Source organism: Pleurodeles waltl, chromosome 1_2 (genome assembly GCF_031143425.1).
Source record: "Pleurodeles waltl isolate 20211129_DDA chromosome 1_2, aPleWal1.hap1.20221129, whole genome shotgun sequence".
NCBI lineage: Eukaryota > Metazoa > Chordata > Amphibia > Caudata > Salamandridae > Pleurodeles > Pleurodeles waltl.
This window is the reverse complement of record NC_090437.1, coordinates 525,896,398-525,914,615: the sequence shown is the minus strand read 5'-3', so window position 1 is coordinate 525,914,615 and position 18,218 is coordinate 525,896,398.

Sequence of the window (18,218 nt, the reverse complement as noted above, 5' to 3'; positions counted from 1 at the left end):
CATTTGAGGAGAGTTATACCGTCACTGTTAATGATTGCTATGTCTATTTGCTTTTGTTTCTAGGTAACAACTGCTATTTTGATAGTTCTATAGTTAGAAGTTTTCCTAATTTGTATTGACTAAATTCTTTTGCATGAAGTCCCAACATGCTATTCTAACCTGATGTTAGTTAGGGTCCTCACTAATGAGGATCAATACATGTAATTACATTTGATGTCTCTTTTTTTGCTGAATCAAAATGTATGTAATATAATTTGTGCAGCTATTCTTGCTATTAATTTTTACAGTAACCTTAGAATGTGTAGTAGCTCAAGCTTTGATTCGGATGCGATTCTTTCGCCACTTTGGTCAGCCAGTGTTGTTTCTGTATGTCTATCATTTGATTTTGAGATTAAGCCATGTAACACTAGCATTGTTAATATAAGGAAATAAACATTCTAACTTTTACACAAAGGTGTGGTTATTTATGACTTCTAAGTCATGGTGTGTGACAATTACTGACTCCTATTGATTACAAATGTTATAGTTTGTTATTGGATATTGATCTGTATTGGTACAGGATCTATCGTGGGAAAACCTTGAAGCAAGTCAAAAGGTCCATCGACCTATTCGTGTCTCATTGTAAGTTTATTTATAAAGGTCTGACGCACTAACACTCTCAGTGGATGAGGCTTGCCCTTTTTAAGAAAGGGATTTAATCATAAAGGCAGTAGCACCTCACGGGGATTCCTGGGGGTTGAAGGGAACGAGGGAGGGGGAAATAAAACATAAAAATTTGTTAAAGAAAAATAAAAAAACTAAGGGCCAGATGTAGCAAAGGTTTGCGACTCGCAAACGGGCAGAATCGCAATTTGCGACAGTGCAAAATCGGAAATGGGATGCAAAAAGCCCATTTCCGACTCGCAAAAAGCGATGGGACCCGTTTGCGAGTCGCATCCGTTGCGACCCCATTTTGCGACCCGCAAATAGCAAGTCGCAATTTGCGAGTCGCAAACCTTATGCAATTGCAACTCGCAAATTGCGACTAGTCGCAAAAAGCCCAGTTTGCATGTCCCATTTACCACTAACTCAGAGCAGGTGGTAACCATTACCAAAGTATAAAAGGGGACACAGAAGCCATCTGGGTTACTCAAGATGGCGGAGATATACCTGATAGCAGTGAGGAGGAGAGTCTACGCAGCCCAGCAGAGGAGGAGGAGGGGCCACAGACAGGAGAAGATATATAGAACCAGGCAGACTCTTTTTCAGCAAACTGAAGACGAGATCTATGACAAATACCGCCTTAGCAGCGCAGCCATTCTAGAATTAATAGATTTACTCAAACCACAGCTAGAACACCAGACTCTGCGTGGCTGCGCCATTCCTACGCATGTGCAAGTACTATGGTCACTGCACCTCTCGGCCTCAGGGAGCTATCAGGGGGTCATTGCTGTGGCAGGTGGGGTATCCCAAAGTGCAGTGTCAAGGTTCCTCAGGGCCTTCCTAGATGCCTTAGTCACGCACATGTCTCACTTCATATACTTACCAAGGAATGAGGCAGAAATGAACAGCACCAAGCTGGACTTTTACAGGATTGCCCACTTTCCCCATGTCATAGGGTGTGTAGATGGGACACACATTCAAATATGCCCCCCTGCAAATCTGGAACACATTTTCCGCAACAGAAAGTGTACCCACTCACTCAACATACAGGTTGTTTGTGATGCCCATTATGTCATCACGGACATCGTAGCTAAGTTTCCAGGCAGTACCCATGACTCATACATTTTTAGGCATAGTGGGATACATCAACGCCTGGAACGTGGGGACTTCGGAGACGGTTACCTCCTAGGTAGAGCTACAGACACTTGCAGACATACACACAGGTCACTGTGCATGACTATCTGGACTTCCTAACAGTGTACTTTTGTGCCCAACAGGTGACAGTGCCTATGCTCTCAGGCCTTGGATCATGACTCCGTTTTTAACACCCAGCACTGAATCAGAGAGGCAATACAACAGTGCGCATAAGAGGACCAGGAACCTGATAGAGCGCACCTTCGGACTCCTGAAGGCAAGATTCAGATGCCTCCACCGCAGTGGAGGCGCCCTCCAATACACCCCCATTACCGCATTCAAAATTGTGGTCGCATGCGCCATCCTCCACAACATAGCCACCCGACGTGGGCTACCTCTCACCCCTGCAGACCCAGATCCGGATGATGAAGAGCAAGAACAACCACATCGCCATCATGGGGATAGGAGTATAGCTAATCAAGGCAGACTGAGACGGGACCACATTGCTACACAATATTTTGGACGGTACGTGTCAACTCCCACCATACTCACCTATTGACCAAAAACTCCATTTGTTAAGTGGAACAAAAATAACTGTTTTATTACTGTAATTAAGAAACTATATACAAGTCGAAATTGTCCATGGGCAGGAAAATGCCAACCAGTCATGTGGCACATTAACGCCATGTGCCACATTTAATGGTCCTGGGTATTATCTGTGATCTCCTGCCCCTCCTGCCAGCCTGGCTGGTCCCTGCTGCGTCCGTGGTGCTCTGCCTACCACTCCTGAGCACCCTGCTGTCAGTGGCAGAGACACTGCTCACTGTTGAGCCCTCCTCACTGTCTTGGGGTGTTTCCCCTGTGGCCCTCGACATTTCCCGTGTCTCCATAAGTTCGATTATGTGGGTGAGACGTCCCAGGCCACTGGCAACATCCCCAGCAAAATGGTCCATCTCTACTTGCAGCCCAACTGTCCTCCTCGACAGGTCTGTTGTATTAATGGCGAGCCTGCCGATTGATGTGGCCATCCTGTCCAGTCGGTGCATTATCTGCCGATCTCTGCGCCGCCCAGCCTCTGCCTGGGCCAGCAGTCCTCCCGCCAGTTCCCTAATGGCAAGGGCAAGGTCCCCAGTCTTCTGGCACATCATGTCCATGCGTCTGTTGAGGTGCTGCATGCTTGCATGGTTGTTTCGCACAAAGCGGTGCAGCACACCACTGATCCTGCCCAAAATTCTGTTCTGCAGGCGCTGACCACGCAGCAGATGTGCCTCACTGGTGGTTGGAGGAAGTATCCCGGATGCAGACTGCAGCCCAGATGGTCTTGTCCTGCGACGCCTGCACAGCAGTGGCTGCCCTGTGCTCCCACCTGTGTCCTCCCTGCCTGTTGCTGGGGCAGCTTCTGGCGTGATTGTTGCAGCAGGTGTTGCTACTGCAGGGATGCTGCTGACCGTGCAGGTGGGGGTGCTGGCGGGTCCTGGGGTGTCCTCCTGGGCCTGGGTGCTTGGGGTGTTGGGGGTGTCTTGCTGGAGACCTGTGGGACATGGGGAACAGACTGTCAGTGTCTACTATCTATTGCACACATCCTAATAAACATTTGCCTATGAACTGCCTATTTGACTACATTTCCCATAATGCATCATTCTGGCAATTTCTACCCTGAAATGGAGCTATTTTGGTTGTGCATGCACCTGTGTACATGGTGGGTGGGGGTATGGCATTGATAGGGGTACAGGCTTATCACATGGTACTCACGGGTTGATGTTTCGGGCTCTGAGGTGTCCAGGTCCCCAAATCCACACACTGCCTCCTGGTCCAATGTTCCTTCCACCCTTTCTTCCAGGGGTGTGGGTGGTGGCACACATGATGGTCCCCCTCCTGTGCCTCTCATCTCCCGGAGCCTTTTTGCCACCCTCTCCTTGGCCCGGGAGCGGAGGTCATACCACCTCTTCTTAATGTCCTCGATTGTCCTGTGGCTCACACCCAGGGAATTGATTTTATCCTGTATGTCCTGCCAGAGTAGTTTTTTTGTGGCCTCAGGGACATTGAGGGCTGCTCTCCCAAAAAGCTCATCATGGTGCTGACAGCATTCCTCTGTCAGCACCTCCAGCTCCCTCTCAGAAAATTTGAGCTTCCTCTTTCTTGGGGTTCCCTCCATGGCAGCTGCTGTTTGTTCTGTGTGAAGACTGGCAGTTATAAAAGGGTGTGGTCCTCCCTCCTCCCAGGTGTATTTCTAAACTTCCTGGCTGTGATGTCATCATCATGTGCCAGGAAGTGTTTCCAGAGTGTTCTGGTGTGGTTTCTGGGGTGTTCTGCTGCACCTGCAAGCAATTTTCAAGGAAATCGCAATTTGCGACACCTACTCGCTAATTGCGAGTTCGTTTTTTGCACACTCGCAAAAAGCGACCTCGCAATCTGCGGACTCGCACACTGCGTTGCGAGTCCGGCTGCGAGTCGCAAAATCGGATCGTTTTTTTTCCTGGCATTACATATTGCGACTCGCATTTTGCGAGTCGCATCAACTCGCAAAATGCGAGTCGCAATTTTTATTTTTGCTACATCTGGCCCTAAATTACCTTCTCCGCCGTGCCATTCTCCACTCTCCAGCATCGTTGCTCGAGGCATACGCTCCCAGCCTGCCCTCCGCCAATCCTGACGCAGTTCAGAGCAGCGTCAGGATTGGCTGGGAGCACCTAGCCAGGGCACTCCGAGGCAGACTGGGAGCCTGTGCAGGCTCTCTCAAGCCCTGCAACTGTGTTGCCTGGCTTGAGAGAGCCTACTGCGCATGTATGTTTGGCTGGTCCGAGATGGCCGGACAAACATACATGCCGAGTGAGAGTGAGTGCTGTGCACGTCACCCCGTGTCCCCGCCCCTTTCAAAGAAAAGGATAATAAACATATTTTATTATCCTTTTCTTTGAAACGTTTTGCATCCAAAAGATATTGTATAGATAGTTGAGGGATTACTAGTTGTATGATAATGGTGTAACACATGCCTCATCTTTCTTTCTTGGGCATGAGAGAGATCTGCATGTGTCTTGGAAACGCGTTAAGGGGCGCCATACAGGTGATAAATGAATCTGTGCTGTCCACCATCCAAGGGACCCCAGGAAGGTAGTGCTAAGAGACTACTAGGGAAGTGCGTGCTATAGAAATATGGTCAATCAGTCAGTCACCATCATAAAGATCACTTTAAGAATTGCACATTTGGAAACATTTTATAATACCTAAGCATACAATGCTTGCAAGTAAGAATATCTAAAAAAATATTGATCTGCAAAATATCATGGCCAAAATATCAACAACTATATCATGAAGATACGCATATAGTTATATTTAATTTGTTATTCTTGATGTGACACCTACATACCTTGACAATATATATATATATATATATTTATATATATATATATATATATATATAAAAGTAAGAATAATAAATATATCTCTGCTGTTTCCTTTAGGAAATTCTAAAACAGACTGCACAGGAGGCAACCATTCCCTGGAAATTTCACGACAAACACATGGCAGCAGTTTGAGGCTGCACAAGATGGCCTCTCAGCAGGCTTTCTGTAAAGTTTATGAAATGCAGAAACAAACATCAAAGCATGAAGCTTGTTTTGGTTTTGGTCTCACATCATGTGTTTCTAAAGCTCATTATTGAAGTAGGCCACTCAAGCATGATGATTTCCCACACACAGTTGTATGGCGCGATGATCCACACCACCATTATTGAGTTCGAAAATGACAGCTTCCAAACAACCTTACTCTTCTGAAGAGTGGCTTGAGCAGAGGCTCTGCTTCTGCCGAGGATTTCATTAGAACAGAACCAGCTCTTACAACCTTGAACCTCTGTGCCTGGGTCCGACCATCTTTGTATATGCATTGTGGACTATTGCACATGCACATCTATCCCTTTGGCTGATGTTCCCATGGCTCGGTGTCAATAGTTGTTTCTAAGTATACTCTTCCTTGGATACATGTTATAGTATTAGTACATGATCGCTGTGTCCAAGTATCTCTATTCTGCTGCCTCTGTCATTTTCTCAGTGTAATTGTTTCTTTGTTTATTCACAATGTTTAGATCCTAGGTGGTTTGTCAGTACCTCTTTCTCCCAGTCATCTTGTTCCAACGTCCTTCCTTGTGTTGCATTACAGTATTTATATCCAAATTAATGTGGGCGTCGGTACCCTTTCCTCAGGACTGGCAGACCCTGCCAGTGACCCAGGGTCAGTGCTTCCCTGCCTTCCTGTCAGCGTTTCAGGGTCCTTTTGACAGTATTTCAGAACATGTCTCCAGGCTGGTTTTCTTCCTCTCTAGTTTTTGTCAGATTGTGACTGATTCCTAGAGCCCCGTGTTTTAACATAGTCCCTAACAGCTCAGTGTCCAAACCCCAGTGTCCTTGTTGTAAATCCTATACCCGAGTCTCCATTTCTCCATGTCTCTGTCCCAGTGTCACTTATTACATCATAACGTCTTTGCCTTGGTGCCCATGTCCCGGTGTATGTTTCCTAGTGGGCTGTACTAGGAATGTGTTCCTGGGGCCCGAACCTGGAGCAGACCCCCGTGTGTCCCTTCTGCAATACTGACAGAGGGGGCCCCACGTGATCTCAAAAGGGGCAGACCCTCATTTGCAAGAGGGCATGGCACCATACAACTGAGAGAAAGTCTTTCCCTTTGCACTCGAGCAGGACTACGTTTGTGCATGTAGTGGTGAGCGGGATCTCAGGAAGAGCGCCTACTGTGCACCACCAAAACAGTGACACTCAGTTAGTGTGCCCCTCAAGGGTGGCTTGTGAGAGGTAACATAGGTTTCCCCGAGGACCACCTCAGACATACCTCTACAGCAGTGATCTTCAAACTTTTTAATGCTGCGCTTCCCCAGTTGGAAAATAACAATCCTTGCCCTCCCCTCAGAATTTTTCACAATTATCTTATAAGAATGGCAATGTCTAAATATGTCTAGGCCTATTTAAACATTGCAGTTAATACTGTTACCTTTTAACATGTTTCTGCTTAAAATCTAAGGCCTGTTATCTGTATAATGCTTCTTTTGGCCAGAGTCTGGCACCCCCCCTTAGGATCACTTGGGCCCCCCCCCCAGTTTGAAGACCTCTGCTCTACAGGCAGATGTAGTCACACAGCACCTGCATGTCAGGGGAGGTGTCTTCCTATTATTTGAGATTAGGTAGGGTCTTTTGCATTGAAAGAAGGACTGGCACTTCGAAAAGGCTGGCCCATATTTCAGTTCTGTTCTATACCCAGTGGAGATACGTGTTTGTGCCTTCACTCGGGGCAGAGCATTTTCTTAAACCTAGGGGCATATTTATACTCCGTTTGCGCCGAATTTGAGTCGTTTTTTTCGACGCAAATTAGACGCAAAACTAACTCCATATTTATACTTTGGCGTTAGACGCGTCTAGCGCCAAAGTTCATGGAGTTAGTGTCATTTTTTTTGCGTGAACACCTTCCTTGCGTTAATGATATGCAAGGTAGGCGTTCCCGTCTTAAAAAATGACTCCGATGCATATGCGTCGGATTTATACTCCCGGGCAAAAATGACGCCCGGTAGTGGGCGGGTCTAAAAAACCCGCATTAGCGCCGGATTTTAGCGCCTGGGTCAGGGCAGGCGTTAAGGGACCTGTGGGCTCAGAATGAGCCCAGAGGTGCCCTCCCCTGCCCCCAGGGACACCCCCTGCCACCCTTGCCCACCCCAGGAGGACACCCAAGGATGGAGGGACCCACCCCAGGGACATTCAGGTAAGTCCAGGTAAGTCTTTTTTTTAATTTTTTTTTGTGGCATAGGGGGGCCTGATTTGTGCCCCCCTACATGCCACTATGCCCAATGACCATGCCCAGGGGACAGAAGTCCCCTGGGCATGGTCATTGGGCAAGGGGGCATGACTCCTGTCTTTGCTAAGACAGGAGTCATTTCAATGGGGGATGGGCGTCGTAAAAAAATGGCGCAAATCGGGTTGTGGCGATTTTTTTGCCTCAGCCTGACTTGCACCATTTGTGGATGCCCATACGCCATTTTCCCCCTACGCCGGCGCTGCCTGGTGTACGGCGTTTTTTTTAACGCACACCAGACAGCGCCGGCGGCTAACGCCGGCTAACGTCATTCAATAAATACGGCGCCCGCATGGCGCTTCAGAATGGCGTTAGCCGGCGCTAATTTTTTTGACGCAAAACTGCGTTGGCGCAGTTTTGCGTCAAAAAGTATAAATATGGGCCCTACTATCTCGGTTTGTGTGGTATTAATGTAACATTTCCCCAGGTGTGTGTCAGTGTCCAAGTTCATATGCATTTGTGTCTATGATTGTGACAGTGTTAGTAGCGTTGTGACCAGATTATATTTTGTCTACAATAGAATAGTAGCGGCCACTAAACAGTGCAAGTGTTGCATGTAGGTTCACACAGTTCAGTGTGGGAGCCAGTGCTGTAATTGCAGATGTTAGAGTGAGAAGGAGCGCCTTATCAAGCTTTCATGAAATCTGAGTCGTTGATGAAACTTTGGGGCAGGATTGCATGAATTTCCCAGTTTGGTGATTTTTCGATCCATTCTAGTAAGCTTTGTAGTGACTTTAGCATCATATTATCTATTTATACGTGGTTTCGTATTTCACTCCATTTCTTAACTGGGCTCAGTATGCTTAGTTGTAGAATAAATCAGTGTTTGTATTGTCTTTTAAAAATAAATGTGGATATACTTTTTGTGTAAGTGCTAAACAGCAAGTCAGAGCAAATTAGCAGAAAGGAAAACAATGATGCCAATCAGGAAGGAATTCTATTGCTAGGCAACATGCGTAAAGGACAAATAGCCTCCAAATGTGTTTAGCGCAGTGTGACCATCCTGGGAGTGATGCTTCGGATAAACAAATGTGTTCTGCAAAATATAGGTACCTTGTTTAAAGTTGCCCCTGCAAGTAATATGCAAGAATTGCATGTCACATGGGGTGACCAGATTTTGAGAAGCAAAAACCGGGATGGGCAGCCATAAAAGTAAGACTGAAGCCTTACTTCTAAGTCTGGCCTGCCCAATTTCCCAATATATATACTGTAGTAGGCAGTACTAGGTAGGTCCTACAGCCTGATTTAGATATTGGCAAATGGGTTGCGCTGTCACTATGGTGGCGGAAAACCAGTCTGCTGAAATCTAAATCCCATTATGTCCTAAGGGATTTAGATTTCAAAGGACGGGATATCTGTGACTGTTATGACAGAGTAATTCATCCACCAATATCTAAATCAGGCCCCTAGTTTCATAGATGAAGCATTTTTTGTTTTGCTAATACCTTTGGTGCCGTTTGATGAATCTTTAAGAAATTTTCAAAACCTAGTTTGGCACTCGCTTCAAATGTTGTCTTGAAAGTTTCTGGGTGATTTTTCAAGCAGGTGAGGGGGTCACAAACATGACTACAGCCTGAATGACTAAACAGAATTACTCCAAATGTGGCAAAAACCTAGATTTTGGTCCAATAAGAGTGTTTTTTGTAACTTGGTGTAAATGCGATCACTAGTATTGGAGTTACTTAAGAAAAAAGATTTATGTATAGCTAGGTATGCGGAGGGTCCGTGGATCTGATAGATCTTATGCTGAGATCTGATAGACTACCAACACTTCAACCAGGAAGTAATGACAACCATCTGGGGACTTGGATGAAATGAAAAAAGGCACAAAAAAAGGGGGCAGTCCCCCTAGGCTTGGTGGTGGGGCCAAAATCAGCCCAAGGAAGGCAGCCATGCAGACCCACTCCTCAATTAATAATTGAATAGGCCCTGGGGGATAGGGTCCCTGGGGTCAATATTGGCCTGAGAAGAGGGCTGCATACCCCCCTTTCCATTCTTAATATGACTGGGCCTTGGGTGATGGGTACCCAGGGTAAAACATCACCTGGGGAGGAGGGTGTGCAGCCCTTCCCATTTAATAATTGAACAAGCCCCAGTGGATGGGGTCGTTGGGGTCAATAACATGGCCTAGCCCCGGGCGATGGGGTCCCCGGGGCCAAACATGGCCCAGGAAGAGGGCTACATACCCCATTGCCATAAAAAATGTGGTGGGTCCATGGGCCAAAATTGGCCTAGCGAAGGGGGCCGTGTGCCCCCTCCAATTTTGGATGCCTTTGGGGGCTGGTCACAGGACCTTGCCGCAGACCAGGCCCTGAAACCAAGCACCCTTGGCCATGTGCAGCATGGGATTGTCTGCAGGTGGGGAGTAGGCCGCAGGAGCTATTAGAACAAGATCAGAGCTGATTTGGATTGTCTGGTTCCGACCAGAGGATGGCTGATGGACCAAAAAATCATGAACTGGATTGCAGCCCAGTGTAAGACCAGTGGCTGAGATCAATTCAAGCAATCCAGCCACAATGCTTTGTTTTCCCCAGTGTGATACCCTAAGTGTGACAGATGTGCCCTAGACCTGAGTCCCATGCTCACTTTGCCATAGGACTGAAGCTGCACCCTACTAAAGAGGCATAGCCTGGGCATTGTGCCTGGGTAATTTATTCCCACTCAGCAGGGACTTGGCCTGTCACTTCTGACTGGACTGTTCCCATTGAAGTAGGACCAAGAATGACTTGCACATGGTTTGTTTCCACTTTAAATTGGCATGGTGGGCAAAAAATTAGGCACTGGATTGCAGCCCAAAGTAACGAGTTGCGGCTGAGATTAAGTCAAGCAATTCACCGATCATGTTTATATTTTTCTGAATGGAGTCATTGTTATAAACCGTAAACCCTTGTAACCAGGAAGTACTGTTTGTTTCACTTCCCGTCTTCAAAGGACTACCAGGCAGAGTAGTGAATCAATACCTCAAGGTCACTAACCATCTTAAATTCATCTACAAGAACCTGTGCTCTAAAACACCATGACGCTACACACAGATATAGGCCACACTACGGTCACTGTTATGACATGACTGGATGTGGATGACTGGGTTTTGTTAAAATACCATTGTTCCCACAAGGTATATTTCTACACAGCTTACAAGTGAAGTCCATGTATTGTCCTAAGAATTACAAAGCAACAAGCCAACCTCTGACGGTGTGGTGTAAAACTCAACAGCTGTCACTACTATCACCTGTAACCCCATTTCCTGCAAATAGGTTTGAAAGGAGCTGTAATAAGAACCCATCGGCAGCACGATGACGGAAGTGCGTTTTTTGTGGGACATTATCTGACTAACATTTGATCCTCAGTATGCATTGTAAACAGTATGATTTCGATTATGAGTGCCGCAGTAAATGTAGAGGTGTTTTTGGCACCTTGTAAATGCCTTTACCTCAGATTAAGATATTTACTAGGTGTAGTAAATATCTCTTACTTTGGGTTTTTGCAGAACAATGGAAATTATATGAGGAATCAGTGTTCATAGCACCAAGTTTTACTTGTAATATGTTTCCCACACATTTTTTCTTGCTATCTTTTGAAAGGTTTAACTTGGCAAAATCTGTCAAAGAAAGATTCCAGTTGTGCTGTCTTTACTGCAAGTCTCAGAACTGTTATCCTGTGCAAACTTCTTTTTACGAAGATGTCGGTATTTTACCTCTCACTCAGAAACGGGGCCTGTTTGTGCATGATTGCATCATGCACTGTGACAGCAACGTCCACAGACAGAGGCATCTAGTGTACTTTGACAATGTTCAGGTCCACGGCACATCACATTAAAGTATGTCAGAATATGTCCTGACAGCATATTAACTGACACAAAAAATTCACCGCAGCCGCCAAGTCTGGCATTATCGGTATCGAGAGAAACAACTGAAATGCACTAGCACAAAGGCAGGACAGTGTAGGATGCTAAACATAGATTCACATATTTCATACAAGGCTCATATATAGTCCGACCCCGTGCTTTCTTTTAATGTTCAGTAATAAACTAATTCATGCTCTCGTCTCAGGAATATTCCCTTGAGGTTTTCTGACTTCACTGTACGTCAATCTTGCCGTAAGCATCCATTCAGTCTCATCTTCCATAGATTTGTTAGTTATAAGCCTCCGTTCTTCTTGACTTAGCTCGTTAGTGTAGCAAAATCCGAATTGGTGTCCGACAACTGCAGAGTGTTCCTCTAGTGGCTAGCCCACTGAGCAAGACTGGTGTATAGATGACCCAAGTCAAGATGATGTTGCAGATAAAAGATGAGTTATTTCAGAGAATCAAATCACATTCATAATGATGCTACGATTCCACTGTTTTCTCTTCTTAGCAACACGTGGATGCTACCTGCATGCACTCATACGCATTTCTTACTTGGACTACCTGTGAATATAAGATACGTTTTAAGAGGTATGGCCATAGAGATACTCATCTTCACCCGTGGGTTATAATCACATGTCAGCACATGCACAACATAGAAGAATTTTCGTGACATTTTGCCACCACAGTCAGGCCAAATATCTTCCCCACTTGGATAGTCAATATGAAACACCCCTGCTGATAGCCCTATGGTGGCTGCCTTCTCTAGCCTTGTCACAAGAGACAGAATGGTCAAAGATATGCCATTTAGTGTCAGCCAGGTGCCATGATGAGAAGACAATTCCATCAATTCCTGACAATGCACAAGCCTCCACTCTTGGTTTGCTTTCAGCGCTAGATGTGGCTAGGAATGTACATAGGTGCTGTGCATTTACTACCAATGAGAGTAGGATGACTGTGCAGGGAGGGACTCTCTCATCCCACTTGGACATAGGGATGAAAGAGTGAGTCAGTCCACCTGCTGTTCAAACCTGTGGGTCTATGGATGGATGCACAGCCACCTTGACACTATTGTAGTGTATGTTGATGGCATCAGAAACAGATTTTACTTAGGGAATGTTGGGTTTGGATACTATGAGTAGGCCAAGTCAATTTTTACTTTTTTCTCATCAACAAAGAACTCAATGCTCATACAATTGGTGTATATGTTGGGGTTTCACTGACGTCATTGCATGTCATGTTTGTTGTATGGCTCATCTAGGGTTCTAAATTCCCTGATTGCTTGGTTGTGAGACTCCATACCTGTTTAGGGTTTTAACCTTGTTAGGTTTTCATCATCCTCAAGGTGCTCATGGTGCTCAATTGTGCTCCTGTAGCAGCATATCCAATGTGCATCAATGTTGTGTAAAAAGCAGCACGCTAAGGGGATCCTGCAGGTAAATGTTAAATCTCGATTTTAGCAACCAGTAGTTTTCTCAATGTTTGATAGCTTCAGACAGTGTTCATGAAAAAAAACATTATTTCTGAGTTTACCTTTTGGCTATAACATGTCGAGAGAAACAGCCTCACATGTATTCATCATGACGTGTGGGCTGAAATGATAGCACTTCTGCACAAATAGACAACCATAAGCCTAATTTTCTTATTTATACCTTGTCTGTCATTTGTTTACCATTCCCTGGCAACTTTATTTTAGTGTACTGAATGTCTCAGCCGTTTCTCACTTTGGTCCTGATGCATGTCAGATTTAACTCATAACTACATAGCTTCGATGGCAATCTGATTTTTGTTTTCTTAGACCATAGTGGATGTCTGCCAGCATGATGGTGTGGCTAAGGCCTGCCTTCATCCTCCCTGCATTGGACCACCTCAAGGGATTGGTTTGGTGAAAGTGCTGAAGGTGTAATGTTTCTGATTTCCAAGTATATACTTCTGAGTGCAAACGTGTCAATACATACTTTAGAACTATCTATTCACAGTCAAGAACTAAGTGGAAATGGAGTATGGATAGATGCACAGTTTTAGAAAGTATGGAATATGCTGCATGTGGGTGGATCCTGAAGTTCGAAAGGAGATGGAGTACATGACTGGATATGCCATAGAGAGTTGAATGGTGGCTACGCCTGGATGTGTTCTGGACCAGTCTAATACTGGCAGGAATTTAGGTTTTGTGACAATGTTGGGTATACCTTCATGGAGTCTAATTTTGTGAATGAAGACGATGGCGTTAACTTGTTGCCCTTTTAAATACCTCCACCTGTATCTTTTTATGCTTTTCCCTGTTTCTGTCTAAAATAAAAACGTTTTGACAAAAAATAATTATCAAGAACACCAGAAAATACTTACTAAATAAATTGGTAAGTCATTGTTCAAATTGAAAAAAGAGCAATAAGCAGGAGGAGAAAAACAAGAAGAAAATGAAGAAGGAAGAAGAGGAGGAGGAAGATGAAGCATGAGAAGAAGTAGAAGAAGAAAAAGAAAGAAAGAAAGAAAGAAAGAAGAAGAAGAAAAAGAAAAGCATGAGGAGTAGTTGGTGGAAAGGGAGTTAGAGTAGGGAGAAACTTGTAGAACAGCTCAGCGATAAGCATTCTTACACTAAACGCACGCATAACACAGACTGGCGCTCTTGTTATATTTTACAGTATAGCTCCTGATGTCCCCGATTTAGCAAGCTTCATGTGCTGTTCTAGGAACTCTATTCTAGGAACTCTTTGTTTGTGTTTTCTCATTTAAAGGACACATCCCTGCATTCAATAATGAAGAATATCAGTTCATGTAGTTCATACAACGAAATAGTAACATGTATGACTATCACGTGTCCAAGAAACTATATTAGGTCAATGCGTTCGACGCATGACAAATTTAATAGGGCACAATCAGACGATAATTCCACTGTTGAAAATAACCTTCTTTTCATAAAATGCAACATATAGCCAGAAATTTATTTTTTAAAAATAAGACGCAGCCATAAAAGTTGTGAGGAATGTATTCTTGTTGGGCGATGTGATATTTATGACAGACGCTAAATAAAGACAAATTTAATTAATAAAACATCCTCATTGTTGGTAAGCTAAATTACTCTCCAAGCACAACGCTGACAGCAACCACAAGCCCATCTAGCATAACTCCAAAAACAAGCCCTCAGGAGCTTCGCGCCTCTTCCTTCATTAGTGTGAAACGCAGGCATCTCTAATTTTGCCTCAGTCATCAAGTTAGTTTAATTAGTCCAGCACGAATGAGAAAATACTGTTTTAAGTTTATGAAACGCATTATCAATCGCTGTTATTTATAGTAACTTCATTTGAGTACACTAATGAGCAACACGATTTTAAATCATACATTAATTTACCGTCAAAATGCCTACCATTTTCATGAAGTGCGAAACCGATGACATGCATAAACAATGCTACACAAAAATTTGATCTTGATCTTGTTTATTCCCATGTCTGTTCCTTAGCATTAGCTAATTAAAGAGTGTCATAGTTGACAGCATTGAGCTGTCAAAGTGAATCTTCTGTATGCAAAATCTTTCCAAAGCACAAATCACGTTCTTAAACCTGATGACACTAGAAACTAGATTAGCTAGCATTCACAGACTCTAGAGGCCAGACTAACTGTGATGACGCAGAAAAAGAAGGTCCGACATATATTCATGTATACCGTGTGATTAATACGTGTAATGTAGTGTGATTTTAGTAAAAGAAATAATGTACGAGGGGAATTGTGCCCTCAGGTTAGTTCGCTATCATTATAAACGAGCTTTATTAATCACGAAGTATTAAAATTGTAGTAATCTGTCATAATCACAAATGTATGCCATGATTTCTTGTTTGAAAACTGTTTTGCTTAGCTTAAATTTAGTACAGGCTTTGGCCTAGTTGCCTGGCTTCAAATTCTAACTGCGTGACTCTTTTTTTTCCTTGAACTAATGAAACATATATTCTTGCTTGAAGTTGTATTTTTCCAGTAGAAACTGGCTGGTACACTTATCTCCAAGGTTTCGTGCTAGGCCGGTTACATCACCTTTGATACAAGGTCAGTCTCTGCAGGTGCGGACAATGAAGGTACAGATACCAAAAATAATTGGCAAACCATGATACAACTTGTGTTCCAAGGCTCCAAGGCTAATGTTTGCACAAATAAGTTCTAGTAAAGGACAATTTTCATTTGACAATTTGAAGCCAACCTATGAACCCTCCAATGGAGGACCCTGCAGAATTCGGAATGTTATCTTACTTAAACCCACCGGACAAAGAGAAGTCAGCCATTTTCCTCGATGCCAGTTTGAAGCCTGATGCCAGACTCCATTTTGGACGACACCCAGATGCCCTTTTCTCTATCTGAGAGAAAGAGACTTTAAGAATTCTCACCCTAGAGACTTTAACTTTGATTTGCCCCGTCTTGCCCATGCAGTAACTTTGCCCCTATCTCCTTGCCGCTGCAAGGAAGCTTGCCCTTAACTTTGCCCCCTTTGAAACTTGCCCCATGCTGATCAACCGGTACCTGAAGGACGAAGACTTTTCTTGAATGCTGATTGTATTTGGTAAATATGAAAGGATAAATGTATTATGCATTGTGTTTTTCCTTTTAGGTACCAACTGCTATTTTGATAGGATCCTAGCTAGAAGTTTTCCAAATTCGTGTTGACTAAATTCGTTTTGCATGAAGTCCCACATGCCAATGCTAATTAGAGGTTAGTCGAGGTATTCGTTCAATGTATCATGAAGAATTGAAATCTTGTTATGCTGACCGAATGTATGCAATTAGTCAAATACAGTTAGTCACATTGGTGATTTGCATTGCTATAACAGAGTGTATCATCATTCAGATTTTACGTAGATTGCGTTTCTTCCGCCGTTATGGACAGCTAGTAATGTTCATATACATATATCAATTGGTTTTGAGACATATATACATTGTGCTAGCTTTGTTAATATATGGAAATAAATTCACTAACTTTTAATAAACTGGTGTGGTTATTCATGACTGAAAGGTCACGGTGCGCCGAAATACCAACTGTTATTGATTTCTGATGTGTTATATAGATCTATTAATTGAGTATTGATTACCGATTACAGTAGTTATTGATTATTGATCTGAGTGACTCGACTATTTTAGGATGAGGAGAGCCCGACTCGGTTAAAAGATTCACCGACCTCCAACGTGTCCAGGTACAGGTAATTTATAAGGGCTGGACGCGTTATCAACTGTGAAAGGCCAAATCCAGCAAGAGTCGACCCGATGTCACTGGCTGCACCGGCGCCAAAAATGGTATTGTGGAACTCTAGACTTTGAGGTATGCAATACAAAAAGTCCCTGCATTGTTTTGTGATAGCTTCTTGTACTCGAGACACACAAAGGTCAAGGTGACGAGATCTTTCCAAGGGTAATCTGCGCAAAATGTGTAACTTCAGAGGGCGTGCGGAATTGAGTAATATGTTCCACAAAATTACCTGAAATATCAGAGACATTATGTGGAGATATGCATAAACTGTGCAAAAGGTTGTGCAAAATACACTTTGGGGTATCTTAAATAAAAACTGAACACAGAGTCATGCTTTGTATCCAAAGTCTGCTGCAACTAAGGGGACTTGTTCGCAAAGAAAATGTCTCTTGCAACACACTTTCTGCTCAAACGGACTTCCACAAGGCATTTTCTGAAAGACTCTGTCCTCTGCAGTAAAAAACCTGTGCAAACCTTTTCACTGGCATAATTACTGATATTTTACATAAGTTGGGTAACATGAAATTGCATCAGTTACTCACATTATGCAAGCATAATGCAACATTTTGCACTGGTCTCCTAATTTTGCATTAATTATAAATCTTCCACCTAGGAGTATCACATGGCACTTGATCCGTGTCTGTGCCAGCTTTCATTTCATGCTAAACCATGTCAGGCCGTTTTAGTATATCTGGCTTTGAGTGAAAATATGTAGGCGATTGCGCTCTTTCCGCCCCATTATAGGACTTTTGAATAGACTAAAGAAAGGCTGGCACTCTGTGCATTTGATTTTGCTGTTCACTCGAGCCAACTTTCAGTGCAGAATAGTATTGGCATCCAAAAGTTGTTGGGTGCTGCTGTTGGCTCCACTTTGGTTCACGAAGCAACGCAATACGTCGTGCGAGCAGCTGCGCAAACATATTGTAAATCTAGGCCTGAGCATTTAAGAATAGTGCATAGGTCTACAAAGCATATACTCCAGAAGAACCGATTTTTAAAAGTATACAGACACGTTTTCAGTTTAACAGGTGTATGTTCAATTTATGTATTTTTCTAAATATATTTTGCACGAAATCTGAATTTTAAAGCAATTCTGCCTTTACTACCAAATCTTACTTAAGTCTATAATTGTTCAAATGTAATGTAATCACACAGAAACATGTGCCAGCTGGCATAAACATGTAATTATGAAAACCAAGATGGGTGAGATTAAAGGGAAACTTTCACACAGTAAAATCAATGTTTCATCCCACCCACGCATCCTTACTGTGTAATTTACATTAATTGTATAGGAGAGGAGAAACTAACCTGAAATTTGGGCAGTGAGTATGGTCCTTGTGTGAAAACCTGTCTCTGATAGTGGCAAAGACATGCATGATGGGTCATGAGAGATTGCTGCCAGCTTTCCCAGTAGGCTCACAAAAGTAAGGAAGGCAGGAGGGCACCCTAACTGGAGAGTATTGCTAATGGAAGGATGCGTTAACTAGCAATATAGGTACTTATTGCTGCAATTCCATAAATTTGCA